Below are 19,336 nucleotides of genomic sequence, written 5' to 3'. Positions count from 1 at the left end.
TTATTTAGCTTAAATACAATATGTTAGTTGTGAAAACTAACATCTCGTAAGATGAGTTGCTGGACAGAGCTTTATAAGCAGCTAGTGTTCTGCTGTAGCCTACATTGATTTATTTTATTTTACGTTATATTCCGATAGTGTGATATTTGTAGACATTTTGTAGACGACACTGCAGAACACCCACGCACACATACTGTACCCCGCTGTGGGGCTTACAAGACCCGAATTCCATATCATTTTCAAGACATCAATGTAGCAGTAGAACAAATATCACAATATCGGAATATAACTTCAAATAAAATAAATCAATGTAGGCTACGGCAGAACATGCATGAGAATATATAGGCCTCCTACCTATGTGATAATATGAAGCACGTACTCAGATAAAAACATTTTTTAACCTCCCACAATGACTCTCCCCATCTCAAGTCCATTTAACTCCTGAGAGTCAACTTCTTTAATACTGATGGCTTTTATTCGAATGTCTAAAGTGTGAACAGTGGAATAATTTATTAATCATGCCGCGAGAGGTACCAGATCTGGGCAAATAGGTGCCGGAACAAACCAAGTCAAATCTGAGAGGAGCAGGATCCTGTTTCTGGTCACTAGTCATACCCTTCCCGCACTTGCTTTTTTGTTGTTGTCAATTTCCCCTATCCCAGCCATGATTGCTTGAACAATGGTAGGAAAAATGTCACTAATATTTCCTGCAACAGGACTTCTACTATATGGAGTTCAGATCCGCCTCAAGGCAGATTCCCACACTATAGTCTATACCCACAAAGGCGGTATCCATTTCTTACCCAAGATTACAGTGTGTCTGCCTCTCTCGCTCTCACTGCACAGAGATTGTGCTGTGCTTTGAGGTAAAACCAAGGTGACTCTCACATGTGTTTGTGTGGGACTGACTATGCTGCAGCTGGTAGCACTGGTCATGGTCTGTATTTACGCTGTGGTAGCTGCTGAGGAAGCTCTGAACACCAACCACAAACCACCACTCCACTACAGCAGTCGTGCGCTGCCACGGCACCACATCTCCTTCTTCCCCCCGCAATAACAAGAGAGTAGCCAGGCTCTGTGGAGAGGACCCACTCTGCCCTTTTAAAGTAAGAACTGTACTGTCATAGTTTTTTAAATAATACAGGGTGAGCTACTGTGTTATTATTACTGTGTTATTGTTCATTGGACTCGCCTACCTGTCAGACCTGCTCTCCCCCTATGAACCTCCACACACCTTATGTTCAAGCCACTACAAACTACTCCATGGGGGACTGTGCCTTTTCCTCCCATGCACCACACAAACGGAACTCTATTCCTGACCTTCTCAGCGCTGTTCAGACCATTGTTTTGTTTTTTAAAGCTAATCTCCATTGGCTTTCCTGATATGGTTAGATATACATGTTTAAACTATGTTTATGTTTATTTGATTTTATGCACTTTGAGATGATTCTTGTATAATGAAGAGCAAATTTGCAAATGTAATTTATTATTATTATTGTCAGTAATAGGGCCCTATGACTACCATGTTTGTTATCATCATGCACATGGTGGAGGGGGATTAGCTCATTTTAAGTCTCTTGTCTAAGCAGCCATAGTCTTATGAACAGAAAGTAAGTTTAGAGCTTAAGCCTAAAACAATTGAAAGCTTACAGTGTTTGACAGTGACCACGTACTGATGTTTTGTGTATCATGGTGGTACAAGTAGGCTGTTTTTAGTGGGATCTTTTAAGTTCCATCCAAGTGTTTAGCACGTCTTTTAGTTTATGCCTCCCCCTTCCACCACCCTTTAATGTTTTATAACAGGATGCTCTGCTGGATGTGTCGGCCTGCTGGGGCTATGAGAAGAACTGTGCCCCAGAGAACTGCTTTGGCTATCCTGTCTGCACCAGGGTTGACTCCGGGTGGTACAATACAATCCCACTCTCTCCATTCACTAACAAGAATATTGTTTCAGTTTATTAATTAGCATATTGTGTCAAGCTCTTGTCATACATGTGGATGTGCATAATTTATTTCTGCCACTGGTTTGACCTAACAGAGCTCTTTGTCCTCCCTCGGGCCAGCTCATTGGAGGCAGCCCAGGAGCTGTTCTGGAAACAGGCAGACTTTGGTTACGTCAGGGAGCGCCTCAGTGAGATGAAGACTCTCTGCGAGGCCACCAATCCTGTAAACCCTTCATCCTCTAGTGCAGCTGCACACAGGACTCAGGAATCCACACTGATAAACAGAAAATACGTTTGCTAAACGCTCACATTTTATTTTTAGGGAGACTCGTCTCTGAAATGCACCCGCCACACTCGCTTCTGCAGGGTAACCAATCTGTACTTGGACCTGCGGAACCCTCGCAGGGGTCATGAGAGGTCAGTGTACCCTTGGGGACACGTCTTATCTAGAGTCCCATCTGGATTCCTTGTTTTCCTGTGTGCGAAGAATCCTAGTAGTTACGTTTTTATTTCTTAAATTTGCTTGTCTCTTCATCGTCATTGACCTGAAAGGCAGGATAGGTGAAAGCAGTATGACTGACCCTCCTCTTGGCCTAATGAAAGAAATGATGATAAAATGAAAGTGTGGGACTCACCTGTGTTTTCTCTGCAGGTATAAGGAGGACTTTCTCCAGGAGGGGGAGATTGGGAGGCCTTGCAGTCTGAACCACTGAGCGCTGGCCGCAGAAGGAGGGCACAAGAGCCCTCTGCAGTCCTGGTGAGACAAAACATAGATTCCTTATGACCCTCTCTGAACTGTGAGATTCATATCAAGGTTTCTTCTTACTAAGAACATTTCTCTCTGTAACAAAAGTAAAAAGGTTCAATTTGATTGATTGATGGTCATGTCTGTGACTATGAATAACACAGGCATGATAACTCTGAAAAACGCTCGTTTTCCCCTCCCAAGGTATGGTGAACTACAGACATACACAGAGCTGGACTTGAAACCCACAGATGAAGAGCACTGTGACATCATCTTTGAGAAACCTACTGTATTCATGAAGCTTGATGCAGGTGGGTACAGTCTTCATGCCTTTTTAGTACAATATCAAATAACACATTCTGTTTGCGTATATATAAATAAAATTAATAGAACATTTATTTATTATTATTTTTAACCTTTTTAACTAAGAACAAATTCCTATTTTCAATGACGGCCTAGGAACAGGGGCCTTGTTCAGGGGCAGAAAGACAGATTTGTACCTTGTCAGCTCGGGGATTTGATCTTGCAACCTTTTGGTTACAAGGCCAAAGCTCTAACCACAAGTCTACCTGCCACCCAACATGTTTGGAACCCTGGCAATTTGACTGCAAGCTCATGGGTACACTCGCAATGGCTGCCTGGTATAGTGATGTGAGCGACTAGTGGTGTGAGCGACTAGTGGTGTGAGCGACTAGTGGTGAGAGCGACTAGTGGTGTGAGCGACTAGTGGTTAGAGCGACTAGTGGTTAGAGCGACTAGTGGTTAGAGCGACTAGTGGTTAGAGCGACTAGTGGTTAGAGCGACTAGTGGTTAGAGCGACTAGTGGTTAGAGCGACTAGTGGTTAGAGCGACTAGTGGTTAGAGCGACTAGTGGTTAGAGCGACTAGTGGTTAGAGCGACTAGTGGTTAGAGCGACTAGTGGTTAGAGCGTTGGACTAGTAGCCGGAAGGTTGCAAGTTCAAATCCCCAAGCTGACAAGGTACAAATCTGTTGTTCTGCCCCTGAACAGGCAGTTAACCCACTGTTCCTAGGCTGTCATTGAAAATAAGAATTTGTTCTTAACTGACTTGCCTAGTTAAATAAAGGTTATGTAAAAATAAATGTGGCTCATGAAATGGAATGTATTTTTTGCCATGTCAGTTGAGTTGACTCAACAAACCACAGCATAGATTGAAGGGTAAACCTCCGGCCTTTAGTTTCTGGCATGGTCTAGGTTGAAGATTGAGAAGGTTAAGACAATATAATAATTCCATGCAGAAGCGTTCGGAAATAAACAAATTAATTGGACCAGCACCGGAGCGAAAATGACTGGAAGTGAATGTTAGCAGTACAGAAAGTTTGCCATGAAAGTGGAAAATGCACACAATCGTAGTGAATTTCAGCTAACTAGTCTGCAAACACATAGCCTAACTGTTTTAATGTCATTCTATTTAAATGTCTTTCAGATGATCTATAGCCACTTTATTACCGCATGTCATGTTTTCAATACTAATCCTGTAGTATTAGCAATGGCACTGGTCCAATGAATGTGCTTATTGTTTTACGTTAATGCATACAATTATTACGTTGTCATATCCTGTATTTTTTTTGCTTTTTCCACACTCAAAATGGCTGCCAGACCAGCTATTATGTCATTAATGGCAAGAATGGAGATGGGCTATCTATGCATTCTATTTCTATGGTAGTGACACAGGAAAGCCGAGGTCACACGAAGCAATCTGGACACAATTGATGTTGTTGCAACAATGTTGCATCTGGGTTGCTCCTTGTGTCACCCCCCAAACAATAGCCTACGACTTAGTTGCATTGCATCACAAGAGATATAATCATCCTATTTCACGCAGCTGACTCTATACAAAAGTTGACATGACTTGTCATATTGTGCTGTTCGGAACTTGGTCCGAGTTGTGATGTCAACACAGCTGTCAGTGCTGCTGCAAACTGCGACAGAAGAGACATGCCAAATGGGAAATGCATAAACAATTCTAAATATCATGGCTAGTCATGTATATGGTCTGCCAGTCAATAAACATTTTTAAAAGTAAACCCAGACCATTCTGGACATGAACATGAACATGAACTGCACTATCTAGTGAGCTTAGTTTATCGCTACCGTGGCTAGCTATCGAGCTATCTTGTTAAAACTTGTTTGGAAAATAGGCAACATTTTTGCTAGCGAGATAGACAAGATGCCGGCTGAACAATTTATGTCGATGCTGTTACAATTACCAAACGTTTTAATAAACAAATAATAACAGCCTTAACAGCGGTACTGACTGAGATGTGATGGATCAACCTGAATGTGTGTTTTTGGCAGGGGTTAACATGTACCATCATTTCTATGACATTGTCAACCTGTACATCTCCTAGCACATCAACAACTCATTCAGCAGAGACATCAAAATCCTCATGTGGGACACAGTAAGTACAATATTCTGCAACCCATCTCCATTTCACTGATCTGAGATGACTGAATAAGTGCAAGAAATATGGTTATGGCTTAGCTGGGCCCTCCAATAGGCTAATTAGAGATTCCACTATGTTGCTGTCACCTCGCAAGCTGAATGTTTTGTCCAAAGGTGTTTGTACAAACAGAAGCAAGAGAATGGTTGTTTACCAGAGTGTTGTGTATCGATGTGCTGTGTTTCACATTTTACCACTTGCTTGTGGAGGAGATTAAGGTTAAGCAGTGGGTGTAAAACAGAATGATTTATGGGAAACCTTATCCTGTCTATTGTTCACCCCTCTGTCTGTGGAGGCAAAGGATAAGGATAGAGAGAGGGAGAGAAAATGACAGCGAGATGGAAAGGAATGGCCTTTCATCTGACAATCGTGAGCGAGGTCGGTTCGGTTTCAGTTTGATAAAAAAGCAAGGTCGTTTCGGTTTCAGTTTGATAACAAAGCAAGGTCGTTTCGGTTTCAGTTTGATAATAAAGCAAGGTCGGTTCGGTTTCAGTTTGATAATAAAGCAAGGTCGGTTCGGTTTCAGTTTGATAATAAAGCAAGGTCGGTTCGGTTTCAGTTTGATAATAAAGCAAGGTCGGTTCGGTTTCAGTTTGATAATAAAGCAAGGTCGGTTCGGTTTCAGTTTGATAATAAAGCAAGGTCGGTTCGGTTTCAGTTTGATAATAAAGCAAGGTCGGTTCGGTTTCAGTTTGATAATAAAGCAAGGTCGGTTCGGTTTCAGTTTGATAATAAAGCAAGGCCGGTTCGGTTTCAGTTTGATAATAAAGCAAAGTCGGTTCGGTTTCAGTTTGATAATAAAGCAAGGTCGGTTCGGTTTCAGTTTGATAATAAAGCAAGGTCGGTTTGGTTTCAGTTCGATAATAAAGCAAGGTCGGTTCGGTTTCAGTTCGATAATAAAGCAAGGTTGGTTCGGTTTCAGTTTGATAATAAAGCAAGGTCGATTTCGGGTTGAGATTTTTTTTGTTTTTAAACATTAAATGCACCATACATTATGTGGGTTGAATGCTGTTACAACACAGAATAAAGCAATAATATTAAGTCCCTTGATGGTAAGTGATGGTGTGACTGCCCATTGCTGCTTATCACTTTATTAACCATCATTTATTTACATGACTTTAATAAAATATTTCAGTTGTGTACATTACATTTGTTTTATTTGGTTACTTTATTTCACTCCAATTCATCATCTCGTCTAGAGAGCTGCTGCCTATGCTGTCTGACAAAATAACTATTTTAGTAGTTCTTCAAAGTAAATAAGACATACTTTTATGACTGCTGAATACCAAATATCAGTCACTTAGATCATGTCTTTTCAGGTAGCGATACACTATATATCAAAGTTTATTTGTCACATGCGCCGAATACAACAGGTGTAGTAGACCTTACAGTGAAATGCTTACTTTATACAAATGTATGTGGACATGCTTCAAATTTGTGGATTTGGCGACAGTATTTCAGCCACACCCGTTGCTGACCGGTGTGTAAAATAGCGCACACTGCCATGCAATCTCCATAGACAAACATTGGTAGTAGAATGGCCTTACTGAAGAGCTCAGTGACTTTCAACGTGGCACCATCATAGGATGCCACCTTTCCAACAGGTCAGTTCCTGAAATTTCTGCCCTGCTAGAGCTTCCCTGGTCAACTGTAAGTGCTATAATTGTGAAGTGGAAACGTCTAGGAGCAACAACGGCTCAGCTGCGAAGTGGTAGGCGTCGCGTTTAAATATCGCATGTCTTCAGTTGCAATACTCACTACCGAGTTCCAAACTGCCTCTGGAAGCAATGTCAGCCCCATAATTGTTTGTTGGGAGCTTTGGGAAATAGGTTTCCATGGCAATCAGCCGCACACAAGCCTAAGATCACAAGAGTCGGCTGGAGTGGTGTAAAGCTCGGTGTCATTGGACTCTGGAGCAGTGGAAATGCATTCTCTGAAGTGATGAATCACTCTTTACCATCTGGCAGTTTGATGAATGAATCTGAGTTTGGCGGATGCCAGGAGAACGCTACCTGCCGAATGAACAGTGTCAACTGTAAAGTTTGTTGGCGGAGGAATAATGGTCAGGGGCTGTTTTTCATGGTTTAGGAAAGTCCCATTAGTTCCAGTGAAGGGAAATCGTAACACTACAGCACAGTGACATTCTAGACGATTCTGTGCTTCCAACTTTGTGGCATCAGTTTGAGGAAGGCCCTTTCTTGTTTCAGCATGACAATGCCCCCGTGCAAAAAGCGAGGTCCATACAGAAGTGGTTTGTCAAGATCAGTGTGGAAGAACTTAACTGTCCTGCTCAGAGCCCTGACCTCAACCCCATCAAACAACTTTAGGATGAATTGAAACGCTGACTGCGAGCCAGGCCTAATCACCCAACATCAGTGCCCGACCTCATTAATGCTCTTGTGGCTGAATGGAAGCAAGTCCCACAGCAATGTTTCAACATCTAGTGGAAAGCCTTCCCGGAAGAGTAGAGGCTGTTATAGCAGCAAAGGGGGTACCAACTCCATATCAATTCCCATAGTTTTGGAATGAGATGTTCGATGAGCTGGTGTCAACATACTTTTGGTCATGAAGCAACTGTTCTCTAACCCTCTTGGTCGCGCATTCCAATAACCGCTACATTTCAGTTTTCTCCTCCCCACTCAGACCACCCCACAGAATGTCTTAGCAAAATTCACGCTTGATAATTTTCTCTTTGTTAAGAAGCTATTTTTGTTTCTTTTTGACAATTTAAATTTAGAACTACAGTAAGATATTTAATTTTTACCCAGAAATTATTTGATATTCAGATAAAATCGACTGCATTGGACCTTTAATCAGGTGGCTGACTGCTAGGCAAGTACAGTTCTAATGAAACTTACACCATAATTCAAAACAGTGTTTCATAATACTCTCCATGAAATCTGACATGAAGTTTAGCCAGTCCGATGAAGCAACTGAATTTCAAAGTCATCTTTCTGATGTATTTTTCTTCCTTGTTCGAGTTTTTACAGATATGGGGATCTGTTCAGTGAGTCCTGGAAGGCTTTCTCTGACTATGACATCATCCATCTGAAAACTTTTGACACTAAAAGGGTAAGAGAGTGGGGGGGGGGGTCGTTCATGGTTGTATAACGTATCCATTACCTTGAAACAGGTGTGCTTCAAAGACGTGGTGTTTACCCTGCTCCCCAGGATGAGATATGGGCTGTTCTATAACACACCTATGGTTCGTATTCTGTCTGTATCTTTTCATGTGTAATGAAAATATAGAGATAGGATTGCGCCGCCAATGAGGAAATCGGAATCCATTTGAGCTGCTTGGGTTGTCCCTGCCTTTCGGACTCCATACCTTCCTCCGTGCCTTCTCTTATTTTGATCACATAGGCTTTATGTCTGTGTTTTTTTTCTTTCATGCTTCTCGCCTCATCATGCCATTTTATTTTATCATCTGTTATCCAGTTTGGTCATAACTCATAGCATGCCATTTGGGTCCAATATTTATGCTATGTACTCATCATCTCCAGCTCTTAAGTTATTTAAATGATAATTTCAAGGAGATTTGTGTAAAGATGGTATCATTTAAATACTTAGGTCTAGGGGGGGTCAACCTTGAGGTGTGAAATATTGATAGGTTAGCCTCATATCTGATGCCTTGGATTGCTCCTGCTGCTTATGTCATGTTTATATTCATGTGTTTATATTTATGACTGCTGTGCTCTGGCCTGTAGGAGGGAATCATAGACCTGTGCTTGGCATGGCTTTAAATGTCTTTCCGTGTGGGTATGGAATGTGTTTGGATTTGTCAGATTTCTATCCAAATACAATTCTCACTGTGCATCTGTGCGTGTGTGCGAGGGACATTGTGTGTGTGTGTGACATTGAGTGTGTGTGTGTGTGTACATGCGTGTGTGTGAGGGACATTGTGTATGTGCATGTGGGACAGACAGATGGAGCTAATGGATTTGTCTTGGTGTGTTAATGGTAGATATCTGACTGCCACAGTGAAGTGACGTTCAGGGCCTTCTCCCAGTATGTTCTATATTGACTCAACATTCCACAGGATGGACCCAAGGTAAGGAATACTGACCACACATGCAGACACACACGCATGCACACACACATGCACACACACCTTTTCTTCACTGGTCTGTACCTCACCGATACAGGCTTTACTGGTCTTTACGACCCCAGACTGAGTGCATTTGACTATCTTTACGACCACTGAAGACGGTTGCGAGGATGCAGCTCATTGTGTATTCTCGGCTGATGCTAAGAATATGCTAACAGCCTTCCTGTGAGATGGCAGTGCTTGCGATACCGTCTCCCAGCTGAATAAGAGGTGTGCCCGGCCCTGACCCCCTCTCAGCTCCTCTCAGCTCCTCCTTTCATCCCTCTGATTAATGGTTCAGGGAGACAGCAGACTGCTCCTCTCTAGCATTGTGTTCTACTCATCACAATATCAGCTCTCCTTATGCACACACTGCTGTTTCATGTCATCCATCTAATATGCTTTTCTAGTTGGGTAACTGCATGTATTTGGCATTATGTGGTGGTGTGTTCCCTCTGGGTTTCTCCTGACAGTCTGTGTGGTTTGTGGCTGATCACTTTCACAGTTTCTCTTTTTTTAACATTAGGAGTTGTCTTCCTGAGGCTATTTCAAACTCAGATGGTACAATGCCAGTGAGACTGAAATTGAGTTTTGTAGGACTTTTAGCCACTAGATGGTGATGCTGTATAGGACATTTACTCTCTCACTTGTTATATAAAACCTCTGTGCTGTAGCTCTATGTAATGTGTAATAAAAAATACTGTAGAAAACTCCGACTTCACCTCTGGATGGGAGCCTGCCCCTTATTGGTTGTGGGAGTTTTCTACAAGTACATCAAATTGAGATTAAGGTCCTTGAAAAGTTATGGATGGGTTTACAGTTTTTCTTAATCACATTCAAGCATTTTGGGGATCTGATTTGAAAAGTATCTATAGCAGCAATGTTCAAATGCTCAAATACATTTACAGAACTTCAGAGCATTTTCTTGCCTGAGTTACCTGAGTTGCATATCTTAGACACACTTTTGCTAAACTTTAAATACAGATGTCATCATTGAATACAACATTCACTGTTAAGTGAATTTTACACATTGTTTTAATTGGAAGAGAAATGTGTGAAATTGTGTTTACTGTTTCCAGTAATCAGTAAATACTTCTAAATCGCCCCATCAGTGTCATACCATGCATAACATAGGGAAGATCTAGGCCATGGGGAAGATCTAGGCAATGGGGAAGATCTAGGCCATGGGGAAGATCTAGGCCATGGGGAAGATCTAGGCAATGGGGAAGATCTAGGCCATGGGGAAGATCTAGGCCATGGGGAAGATCTAGGCCATGGGGAAGATCTAGGCCATGGGGAAGATCTAGGCCATGGGGAAGATCTAGGCAATGGGGAATAAGTTTAGATATTTTTTTATTTTACGACATGTAAAGATGTGACCTTCCATTATAGAGCTTTGATGTGGATTGAGGCATTTACATTCAAATCGGTTGTGTTGTATTCACCTTTCCTTATTTATATTGTGTTTCTGTGCGCCAATGAAAAGTCTACAAAACGATGAGCCAATCAACCTATGTGTTGAAGACATGGAATTTGATTGTGATGATACTGATGAATGAATCCTTATTGCTTCTTTTTTATTTGACTTTTTCTCAGGAATAATATTTGATTTGATGTATATTGTTTAGTGAAACATGCATAAAAGGAGTGTAATTGCCCATGATTGTACACCTTTGGATAGTTGTAATTTCAATTTTGATCATCATGATTTAGTGACTGCTAAGAAAATGTATTGATCTACTGGGATTTTAAAAAGACAGACAAACTTTCTGTTTCGTGTGCTTGGACTCAATCTTTTTTGTTTTTATGAATGTATTTGCCATTTTGATGGTATAATATAATTTTGATGAATATACTGTATTAATGTTTTGAGAAGGCAACCACATTTTGAAAGTGCATTTACTGTTTTGCAAAAGGCCACAGAGTTCTGGTTCTTTTAGACTGTTTTGAAAATCGACAAAGTTGAATGCTTTTACACGTTTGAGACAAAAATGTATTACGTGAAATGCTGGAGTTCATCTTTTGCGATTTCTGTTAATGCACAATATCCAATATAGATGTCCTATTTATATCGTCTGACTACTCCTGATCCTCATGCTTCTGGTTTCAGGAGGGGAGGATTCGTGTCATGTTGTTAGCAGCACAGACTATCGCAAGACATTAAACCAGCAGGAGGTGAGTCCAGTCTGAGGCAGCACTGCCCACTTCTCCCTCCCTCAATTGATTTACTGCCTCCTCCAGCTCTTAACTGGCCATTTAAAATCTTATTTAAACTGGCGGAGTAAAATGCCTGTGATTTATGCGACCGGTGTCTGTGTTTGTTCCTCTCATTGATCAGAGAATGCATCTCACTGTGCTCATACAGCTCACAAACGCCCTGAAGACCGGGCCTTTACTCGAGGTCAACGTGGTGGATTACAAATACAAGTGAGTGTGAAGAGTTTGTGTTCTTTAGATGCATTATTGGTGGATAAATGATATGGTGCTGCTGGAGGACATAAGGCAGCAGCACAAAGGGAATTGAGTAACAGGTGTATTTTATTGTCTGACACACCGCTATTAGAGTGGGGTAAATATTGACTGGTATGCTATGTTGGAGTGATGTCAGTAGGGGTATTATGAGTTAAGTAGTAAGTTAAATTTCATAACTGTCTGTCTTGTCTGTAGGGATGTCCCGTTCCTGCGACAACTCAGGATTACCCACAACTCTGACATCTTCATCGGGATTCATGGGGCGGGACTTACTCACCTGCTCTTTCTCCCTGATTAGGCTGTCATCTTTGAGCTGTGAGTGACACTGTTCAGTCTGTCTGTTTGTGTCTAAAACAGCTTTATGTCTTTGGGTTTTTCTGGGTCTCTGTATCTGTCTGTTCCATTGGATCCTTGTCTGTCTGTCCGTCCTTCCATGCTCTGTGAATGGTGTAGTACAGGCCAACAGGGCAGAGAGCTCCCTGTGCCGTCTGTGCTGGATATAGTGCTATCTGTGTGATGGGTCTGGCAGCATGCTGTGCTCTGTTAGCCCTTAGCCATGAGGTGCAGCAGTGAATAACGGCCTAATTAAACAGGCATTCATCAGGCCGGGCCATGCAGGGCTGGGAGGCATACTGAGAGAAGAGAGTGAGAGCAGGAGATAAAGTGTCTGCATCTGTTCTCCACAGATATAACTGTCAGGATGAGAGCTGCTATCGAGATCTGGCTCGGCTGCGGGGGATCCGATATGCGACTTGGCAAAAAAGGGACAAAGTGCTCCCAGAGGATAAGGTGGGACACTTCAGTACCGCTCCTGCCACCTCCACCTAGCTCACTGCCCCAGGTCCCCAGAGACACCTTACCAATCCTCACCTGTAGCTGCAGCATGTACCACCAGACTCATCTGTCATTTTGTCTTTAGTATATACACTTGCGTTGCCTCGCACAGACACTCACAAATCACATACCTGCAGTGCGGTGTTCATAACGACTCTTCCTTTCACCCCCCCACACACAGGGTCGCCATCCCACCCTGGGGGAGCATCCTAAATTCACCAACTACTCCTTTGATGTGGAGGAGTTTGTGCGTCTGGTGCTGAAAGCAGCAGACTTCGTCCTGAACCACCCCGAGTGGAAGCCCCGACTCAGCCGTGATGAACTGTAGGCCCCCAGCAGCAGACTTCGGCCTGAACCACCCCGAGTGGAAGCCCCGACTCAGCCGTGATGAACTGTAGGCCCCCAGCAGCAGACTTCGTCCTGAACCACCCAGAATAGAAGCCCCGACTCAGCCGTGATGAACTGTAGGCCCCCAGCAGCAGACTTCGGCCTGAACCACCCAGAATAGAAGCCCCGACTCAGCCGTGATGAACTGTAGGCCCCCAGCAGCAGACTTCGTCCTGAACCACCCAGAATAGAAGCCCCGACTCAGCCGTGATGAACTGTAGGCCCCCAGCAGCAGACTTCGTCCTGAACCACCCCGAGTGGAAGCCCCGACTCAGCCATGATGAACTGTAGGCCCCCAGCAGCAGAAGGAACACAGGACAGTTAGGTGAAGTCAAACCCCTGGACTCAAACACAGCCATCTTAGAAGTCTAAAAGTACATTTTAACACTGAAGACGTTGTATATTATCAAGGTAAAATGTAAGTTTACAACCTCGCTTTTCAGCTATTTATTACCTGCCAACACAGCCCAGGGTGCATCTCAATAGAGATAATGAAGACCAATCAAATGGCCTTGGCAAAGCCTTCTACCATTTTCCTTGCTAGCGAAAAGTACAGTGCCTTGCGAAAGTATCCGGCCCCCTTGAACTTTGCGACCTTTTGCCACATTTCAGGCTTCAAACATAAAGATATAAAACTGTATTTTTTTGTGAAGAATCAACAACAAGTGGGACACAATCATGAAGTGGAACGACATTTATTGGATATTTCAAACTTTTTTAACAAATCAAAAACTGAAAAATTGGGCGTGCAAAATTAACATAACGTGCTCCTTGGGATCTTTAAAGCTTGGGAAATCTTTTTGTATCCAAATCCGGCTTTAAACTTCTTCAAAACAGTATCTCAGACCTGCCTGGTGTGTTCCTTGTTCTTCATGATGCTCTCTGCGCATTTAACGGACCTCTGAGGCTATCACAGTGCAGGTGCATTTATACGGAGACTTGATTACACACAGGTGGATTGTATTTATCATCATTAGTCATTTAGGTCAACATTGGATCATTCAGAGATCCTCACTGAACTTCTGGAGAGAGTTTGCTGCACTGAAAGTAAAGGGGCTGAATAATTTTGCACGCCCAATTTTTCAGTTTTTGATTTGTTAAAAAAGTTTGAAATATCCAATAAATGTCGTTCCACTTCATGATTGTGTCCCACTTGTTTTTGATTCTTCACAAAAAAATACAGTTTTATATCTTTATGTTTGAAGCCTGAAATGTGGCAAAAGGTCGCAAAGTTCAAGGGGGCCGAATACTTTCGCAAGGCACTGTATATACTCCTTACAACAATTGCCAAATTTGTATTACATGCTTCCACTGGTGTGTTTGCCAGAAAGAACATTTGTTTCATTTCTAAACAATGTGCTTATTTTCTGCATTTCCTGATAAAGTTGTGTGTGACAGGCAGGGATGTACCTTTCAGCATGTGGTGTATGTACCAGTTTGAACAACACTTCAGAATGGTCTTTGCAGGTGTTTTGTAGTCCCTATCGCACACAAACTATCGAATTAATCTAAAGCTCAATGTTTTATTTATGAGAAAGGGAGTCAGACCTTTTGGTCGATGTTTTGCAAAGACTTGTGAAGTCATTTTATATTTCAAGGCCATGGAAACATTTTGAAATAAATATTTTTGTTGATGACCATATTGGTAATGATTGCAAAGTAACTCCTGTCAAGCAGTAAAATAATACAATAAAAACCTTTTGTAACACAAGTAAATAGTTTTAATTCTGCAACACAAACATTTTTAACACATTTATAGTCAAGTTTATGTTAAAAAATATGTTTTTGTGTGTCATGTTTTTATCCGTTATTTGAATAAATTTCACCCATAGCAACTGAAATGTGTTGTGATTCTGTGATACTCAAGGGCTGAGAAATTACAGATTGAGCCAGTCTGACATACCGGTACGACTGATTATGGGCAGTCGATATGGGCAGTATGATCAGATTTTTGGAAAGCTATGGGCTGTCAACTCCGTTCCAATTTAATCTGAAAGATGAGAATCTCACCTTGGTATAGAGATTGACTGGAAGCTTAATATGCATTTACATTTTTTTTTGGGGGGGGGGAGTGGTGCCATATGTATATCTTTTCAGGAAACATGCATCGACTTCTGTGCTAAATGTGATGCTTTTATGACAAAGTGCGCACTTGAATAACATTTTTCAGAAAGATGATTTATTTATTTATTCCATATTAAGACAGAAATCATAGTAAATTGTGTGTTTTTTCGTCAGTAACTCATTGCTTGACAAAGTCTTACAGTTCCGGAAGGATCAAAAAAAGGGTTTATAAATTATGTTTTTGACACTTGGGGTCCAAATATACCCGTTGGCGCTAAGCACCAGTGATTTTATTAATCATAATTTTAGTCAATCTTTGATGGTGACCATGAACAGAAACGCTCTGAACTTTTCCAAAATAATTGCTGATCTCAAACAGTTATTTTCCGTGGGTTTCATTATTTTAGTTAGCTGGGGACTGGGGAGGAATGTCTCCCCACAAAAGGGCACTGTTTCAGATCTTTCTGTAAAAACCATAAATCTGTCTGACCTCAAAACCACCAAGACTTGTGCTATCGGTGACACCGGTTTACCGCTAGATGGCAGCAGAACACCACACATTAGTCAACAGATGAGTTTATTCCAGGATCACACAGCAGAGGATTGCACGATGTGTGGCACTGCATTGACTAGCCTGAGACTGCATTCTTTATATAGTCTGTTGAACTCCCGTGTAATCTGGGTCAGGATTTATTCAGTTGATTGATCATATGATGAATGATAGATAGGCTAGCTCTTAAATAGGAATCAGGCTACATAGCTGATGTTCTAAAGGATTGTCTGCAGTTGTACCCCGTTCACAACACTAACACAGAAAATATCATGTAGGCAGGCCTATCTGAGCTGCTCTTGACAGATGTTGTGGCTGAACTTTCCCAATATTTTAAGACTGTCTGGGATGAACACTATTTATGGGTCGGCTAAGGTTACGGCCAGTAACCTCAAATAAAATAAGAATCTCTATGCAGCGGATGGAAAGTGGGGAAACCAAGATGTATGCCGTCAATAACCTTCATGGCAGCAGAGAGCGGAAGGGTATCCTACGAAGAAAGTTAGATCTACTCCGGGTTTTCTAAAGCTAACCAGTTTCAGTTAGCTTCTCACTCAAGCTCGTGCTTCATCTGCCAACGATGACGGTGGGTGTTGCTCGTCCGCCTGCCGCTAGCAGGCTTCTAACTGCAAGTGCAGTTCTGCTGAGAGAATGATGAAACATCAACCCATGGGTGAGTTAGTGCCACATTTTCATTTGTGACAAAATTAGACAGGCTTATGAGGTGAAATATAATTTTAGAAGTGTTGTCTTTCTTTTATTAGTATATGAACATTGTCAATTAACTCAGAAAATCAAAATGTCAGTTGTGTGTGTGAGCGAGAGAGAGAGAGAGAGAGAGACAGAGACAGAGAGAGAGAGAGAGAGAGAGAGAGAGAGAGAGACCCTTGGAAACCCGCGGTGGTCCATCCAGTGAGTAGTGTGTGTGCGCGCCTCCTGTGTGTAATTAGGATGGAAGCATGTGCTGGGTGAGTTATGGTCTTTCGGTGCAGTTATGTCCCCAATCGTTATCTATGAGCTTTAGCCATTAGCGCTTATGACAGCGACTTTTGGATATTTTCTTCAGGTGTCCCACATGGTGCTTTCTAAACAGGGCTGCTTGGGTGGCCTTATTTCGTGTTAGAAGTAATGATGTGTGTCTACCCTGGAGGTGTTGAATTACCGCCTCCTCTGTTGCTCTTAATGTGTGCCATATGGGGGGAGAAATGAGCTTGAAATATGCAAGGAGAGGGTGTGCTCATTCAAAGAGAGCCTATGGCTTAATCATGGGGAAGTGTGATGTGCGTAAAGTCATTAAGCCACATCTCATCCAGTGATTCAGACTAGATTAGGGAGAATTATTGCACTGCAGTTTTACCAGTTGGGCTTTTGAGGATTGAGGTTTCACTGCCAATGCAAGGGAAATACACTATATATACATAAATATGTGCAATCTCCATAGACAAACACTGGCAGTAGAATGGCCTTACTGAAGAGCTCAGTGACTATCAACGTGGCACCGTCGTAGGATGTCACCTTTCCAACAGGTTAGTTAGAGCTGCCCAAGTCAACTGGAAGTGTTGTTATTGTGAATTGGAAACGTCTAGGAGCAACAACGGCTCAGCTGCTAAGTGGTAGGTCACACAAGCTCACAGAATGGGACCACCGAGTGCTGAACGCGTAATGGGTAAAAATAGTCTGTCCTCTGTTGCAAAACTCACTACAGAGTTCCAAACTGCCTCTGGAAGCAATGTCAGCACAATAACTGTTTGTCTGGAGCTTCATGAAATGGGTTTACCTGACTGAGCAGCCGCTCACAAGCCTAAGATCACCATGCGTAATACCAAGCGTCAGGTGGAGTGGTGTAAAACTCATCGCTATTGGACTCTGGAGCAGTGGATACACTTTCCATGGAGTGATGAATTCAGTGGAGGCTGCTGAGGGGAGAATAGCTCATAATAATGGCTGGAACGGAGCCAATGGAATGGTATCCAACCATGTGTTTGATGTGTTTGATGCCAGCTATTACTATGAGCCCGTCCTCTTCAATTAAGGTGCCACCAACCTCCTGTGGATGAATCACGCCTCACCATCTGGCTGTCCGACGGACGAATCTGGGTTTGGCCGATGCCAGGAGAATGCTCCCTGCCCGAATGCATAGTGCAAAGTGTAAAGTTTGATGGAGGAGGAATAATGGTCTGGAGCTGTTTGTCATGGTTCTGGCTAGTCCCTGCAGTTCCAGTGAAGGGAAATCTTAATGCTACAGCATACAATAACATTCTAGAAGATTCTGTGCTTCCAACTTTGTGGCATCATTTTGGGGAAGGCCTTTTCCCGTTTCAGCATGACAATGTCTCCGTGCACAAATCGAGGTCCATACAGAAGTGGTTTGTGGAGATCGGAGTGAAAGAACTTGACTGGCTTGCACAGAGCCCTGACCTCACCCCCATCGAACACATTTGGGGTGATTTGGAACGCTGACCGCCAGCAAGGCCTAATTGCCCAACATCTGTGTTCGACCTCAATAATGCTCTTGCGGCTAAATGGAAGCGAGTCCCACAGCAATGTTCCATCATCTAGTGGATGTGTATATAGGCCTAATGCCACCGTTGGTTCTCACTGCAGTTCAAACACTACCCACAGAGATCATTAAATCAAGAAGCATTTGCATGCCTTGTTTTGCCATTTAACTAACTTGTCTAGGCCTATCTAGTCTAGTTTGTGAGCTCACTTCTTTGTCATACCATGCTCATGTCTTTTCTACCCAGGCCATAGATTTGATTTAGTTTTCATCATCTATCTCCTCTCTCGTCCATTTCCCCTAGTCTTTTTGCACAATATCCATCAAATGTATCTTATAAAAAAACATGTCTCACCACTAAGCAGAGATAAATCAATTACAGTGATCTCATCTTACCTCACCACTTCTACAGGCGTCCAACAAAGCAGGAAAACATTCTCTTTCAGGGGATAAATGTGGAAATATTGATTGAGTGGGGAAAAAATCTTCAAGTTATGACCAGATATTTCCATGTTTTTCTCTCTGAGGCAACGATTCTGGGGGGAAATAGTCCCAGAAGGGATACTATTAACCTGGGTCTCTGGAACCCGAGACGGCCTTTACTCCACTCTTACCCATTCAGCAGTATTTCTTCCATCAACTCTTTTCATGCCAAATGGGAGATATGAAGGAAGTTGAAAGATATTATCAATATAAAACATATGTCTTTATGATAACCTTGGCTTGGCCTCTTTTGAAATCACTGCTCTTGCTGAATATACCTGTTTCTCTACCAACCTCAAAACTTGATGCCCAGCAGTGTTTTTTTTTCTCTCAATTTGGTTTGTTCCAATACAACCTGGCCGTTTGTGGATGACGAGATAAGTGCTTTTGATGAAATAATATTAACGGAATGGTCAGGAGTTTGAAATGAACCCATTAGCCGTTTTCACTCTTCTGCTAAAAGGCCCCACATCCACATCGCTGAACGCTGGGTTCATATTCCTGAAATCACATTAGCTGGATTTTCACATATTTATGTCAAAATATATTGACATCATCCAGCTGGAGATCACTTTGAATCCAATAACATTTTGGTGTCTGATCTGATCTGACAACTGAGCCAACGCAGACAACAGCGGGTTTTCGAGTCCTTTCGTGCGCCTCTGTCCTTTTCCGCGGTCCTACATTGTGTTCATTCATGTAGGCTACCTCTATTGAAAGAAGTAGAGCCATCCCTCTGTTGAGTCAGTGAGGGAAAATGCAACATTAGCTGACATCAATCAACATTTTGAAGCCTGTAGTGTTTGGT

General features: G+C 42.4%; 1 pseudogene; it reads left to right on the top strand.

Moving 5' to 3' along the window:
* Positions 1 to 910: 910 nt before the first annotated feature.
* On the top strand, positions 911 to 12,872 carry LOC135541124 (EGF domain-specific O-linked N-acetylglucosamine transferase-like; annotated as a pseudogene).
* Positions 12,873 to 19,336: the final 6,464 nt, after the last annotated feature.

This window comes from Oncorhynchus masou, chromosome 6 (genome assembly GCF_036934945.1).
Source record: "Oncorhynchus masou masou isolate Uvic2021 chromosome 6, UVic_Omas_1.1, whole genome shotgun sequence".
Lineage (NCBI taxonomy): Eukaryota > Metazoa > Chordata > Actinopteri > Salmoniformes > Salmonidae > Oncorhynchus > Oncorhynchus masou.
Note: the sequence above shows the minus strand (reverse complement) of the source record. Positions and strands in the feature narration are given on the sequence as shown.